The 4,109-nt window shown below is 34.7% G+C and overlaps 1 pseudogene across 1 annotated transcript; it reads right to left on the bottom strand.

Annotated features, from left to right (window-relative positions):
• Positions 1–1,384: 1,384 nt before the first annotated feature.
• On the bottom strand, positions 1,385–1,822 carry LOC308256998 (ubiquitin-conjugating enzyme E2 variant 2-like; annotated as a pseudogene). Its single transcript has one exon. The product of its transcript is annotated as a ubiquitin-conjugating enzyme E2 variant 2-like (transcript).
• Positions 1,823–4,109: the final 2,287 nt, after the last annotated feature.

The following is a 4,109-nucleotide window of genomic DNA, read 5'->3' as shown; positions in this document are numbered from 1 at the left end:
GTATATCTAGTGCTTTGAAATGAAAAACAGTAACTTAAAACCTCTCACTTTGGTAAAAGCAGAACATCAGTTCAGAATTACACAGATGCCAAAGTGAAAGACAAGTGGAATGGATAAATTAATCCCAGTCAGTATTAAAAGCAGTGGGAGAGGTAAGAGATCAACCAAAGGACTTGTATGCATGCATATGAGCATAACCAATGGACATAGACCAGAGGGAGGGGTGGAGGGTGAGGGCATGTGCTTGGGGGTGGGGGTGGCCAGGGAGAAGGCAATGGGGGAAAAAGGAGACTTATATATTACTTTAAACAATAAAGAATTTTTTTAAAGCAGTGGAAGAAAAAAAAGTCACCAAAAAAGAGATGTTATGAATAAAAAAATAGAGTGTATATTTAGATAATTACAATCTATAATTCTATAAAAATTGCTAGAATTCAAACATTTTTTAATATATTTCTGGTGAAATCAAAGTCAAAATATAATACTTGGGATTTCTCCTTCTCCAAAGAAGAAATTAAGCTAATCAAGTAATTTTTTCTCTAAAATACTCTACAAATTCCAATTCACAAGAAGTATACAAAACGAGATAATAAAAAGTTTGTATGGATGAAAAGCTACAATTCCAATCTTTGCTACCTCAGCAAGGTACTTTCCATATACCATATCATTATAATAGAAATGGCATAGTTTCTGAGAACACGATCCACATTTTATTTACTAATACATTTTAAGACTAACTTTAATCTCAAAAATCACATATCCATTCACCTATTTCTTTTTTGCTGATTTCACTTAAACTTAAATGCATGGTTTGTCAAACAAAGACAGAAAAGAAATATTTACATGTCTCTTCCATGTAACACAGAGAAACAGCTTTTAACAGAAATTCATTGACCCTTCCATGACCTTTTTTTATAATAAATACAGGTATCAAAACAATCCTGAACATATTTTTATATTATTGGTAGTCAGCACCCACACCACTTCAAAAATTAAAACAATTTGAGACAATATTCATTGTACCTACTAGTTTAGACAATTTAAATTGAAGCTCTTTCACTAAGCAAGATGGATAAAGCATGCCATTTCTCTTTTTCCTTCTTGAGATTTTTAATTTTTAGTAAAAATCACCATACTTTCATCTTGTAAACCTGAATTCTATTTTGAATATTCCAGGTTTATGTTTAAATGACAGTGCCTTAAAAAAATTATCTGCATATTTTCTCCTGTTCCCTGGAAACATAATGTGTATACATATATTAAACATATTCTTACACATAGGTCATGTTTACCAGCTGGCATTCTTTCACTTAATGTGTGGGTATTTAATCACGACATTAACACAAGTAGAAGAGTGTTAAGACAGGTTTGAGACCCACTAAAATTAATTGTTGTTTGTTTGTCCTTCTGGTGGCTGTGGAAGCTTCATATTTCCTTTGGACATCATTAGACGTCTTAGTTCTTGAAGTACAACTTGAATGCTACATGAATTTTGCCATTTTGCTAATACTGGTATGCTCCGTGCATCTACCGTTCCACTGGAATTATTTATTCCATGCATGTTAATTTTGGTTACAAATCTAACTGATGGAGGGCCTTCTGGGTATTTAGGTCCACATTCTTCTGTCAGGCTATATATTTCTGTTTTCATAATTTATCCTGAGAGGCCCAATAATCATGCCTGTCCACCTTGTAAGTGTCATATCTTCATCATCTTCAAGGCCCCAGCTAACTGTACCATTGCTACTCCCTTTTGTCTTTCTTCAAGTTCTTCCAACAAGCAAAAATTACGAGGAACTTTAACTCCTGTGGATACTGTCATCTTCTTCTGCACTCAGATGCCAAAAAATTGAATTTTAATGAAATCCAGCTTATGTATTATTTCTCTTATGAATCAATATTTTTCTAAAAGGACATTTCCAAGGTCATCTTGGTTTTCTCCTATGTTGTCTTCTAGGAGTTTTATAGTTTTGTGCATTACATTGAGGTCTATGATCCATATTAAGTTCATTTTTGTGAAGGATATAAAGTCTGTATTAGATTAATCTTTCTTCATGTGGATGTCCAGGTGTTCCAGCACCCTTTGTTGAACAGGCTGTATTGTCTCCATTGTATTGTCTTTGCTCCTTGTCAAAGATTAGTTGACTATATGTATGTGGGCCTATTTCTGATCTTCCTACATTGTTCCTTGGATCCAATAGTGTGTCTTTGCCAATGCCACCCTATCTCAATTACTGTAGGCTTATAGTAAGTCTTGAAGCAGTGTAGCATAAGTCCTTCAACTTTGTTCTTCTCCTTCAATATTGTGTTGGTTATTCCGGGTCTTTTACCTCTCTGTATAAAAGTTAGATTTGGTTTGTTGATATCTACAAGATAATTGCTGAGGCTTTGATTGGGATTGCAATAAATCTGTAGATTGATTTGGGGGGAACTGACAAACTGAAAATATTGAATCTTCCTATACATGAATATAAACTTTCTCTCCATTTATTTAGTTCTCCTTTGGTTTCAATCACCAGAGTTTTGTTGTTCCCTCAAATAGATCTTCTATGTATTTTGTTAGATTTATACCTATTTCAGTGCTTGGGTACTATTGTGAATGTTATTGTATGTTTTTGAAAATCAGATCCCATTTGTCATTGCTGGTATACAGAAGAGCAATTTACTTTTTTTTTTTTTTAATCTTCACCTGAGGATATTTTTCCTATTGATTTTTAGAGATAGTGGAAGGAATGGGAGAGACACAGAGAGAGAGACATTGATGTGAGAGAGACACATCCATTGGTTGCCTCCCACATGCACTCTGACCTAGGTCTGGGGATCCAGTCTGCAACCCAAGTATGTGCCCATGATCGGAATCAAACCCTTGACCCTTCAGTCCTTGGGTTAATGCTCTATCCACTGAGCCAAACCAGCTAGGGCTACTTTTATATTTTAAAATTGTAGCTTGTAAACATGCTATAACCACTTATTAGCTCTAGAACTTTTTTTTTTTTTTGTCAATTCTTTGTGTTTTCTACATAAATGATCTTGTCATCTGCAAACAAAGACAATGTGGAAAAGCAGTGGTGAGAGGGAACATCCTTCTTGAGGACCTGATCTTAGTGGAAAGCTTTGAGTTTATCACTATTATGTCTGATGTCAGCTGTGGGGTTTTTGTAGATATTCTTTTTTAAAAAACCTCACCTGAGGATATGTTTTGCTAATTTGAAAGAGGGAGAGGGAGAGGGGAAGAGAGAGGGGGAGAGAGAGAGAGAGAGAAACATCGATCAGTTGCCTCCCATACACACCCACATCAAAGATTAAGCCCACAACCTAGGTATGTGCCCTGACCCAGAATTGAACCAGCAGCCTTTCAGTACATGGGATGATGCTCCAACTAACTGAGCCACTTCAGCCAGTGCTGTAGATATTCTCTATAAGTTGAGGACGTTCCCCTCTCTATTCCTAGTTTACTAAGATTTTTATGATGCATGAGTGTTGGATTTTGGCAAATGCCTTTTCTGCATCTATTGATATGATAGTGTGATTTATTTTTCATTTTTAGCCTACTAATGAGTTGGATCACTTTAATTGATTTTTAAATGATGAACCAGCCTCTCTTGCATACCTGGGATAAATCCCACTGGGATATGGTGTATAATTCTTTTTATACATCATTGGGTTCAATGTGCTATTTTGTTGAAGATTTTTGCATCTATATTCATGAGAGATACATTGGTCTGTAGTGTCTTTGAGTTTACTATTAAAGTAATGTTGGCATTGTAAAATGAATTTCCTCTGCTCTGTCCTCTAAAATGGACTATAGAGAATCAGTATAATTTATTCCTTAAAGGTTTAGTAGAATTTTCCAGTGAACTTATCTCAGGCTGTTGCTTTCTGATTCAGAGAGTTGTTAATTATTGATTCAGTAATTATTCAAAAATTATTGATACAGTGTGGGATAAAAGTAGGTTTACAGTTGTTCATATGGAAATACAATAACTAATAAATAATAATACAAGAATAAACTCTGTGTTTCATGTACTCACAACTGTAAACCTACTTTTTCCCAACCCTATATATAGATCCATTTAGATAGTCTACTTCTTTTTGTGTGTGTTTTGGTA

Source organism: Plecotus auritus (genome assembly GCF_963455305.1).
Source record: "Plecotus auritus genome assembly, chromosome: 8".
Classification (NCBI taxonomy): Eukaryota; Metazoa; Chordata; class Mammalia; order Chiroptera; family Vespertilionidae; genus Plecotus; species Plecotus auritus.
The sequence above is the reverse complement of the archived record's forward strand: the minus strand, read 5'-3'. Positions and strand labels throughout refer to the sequence as shown.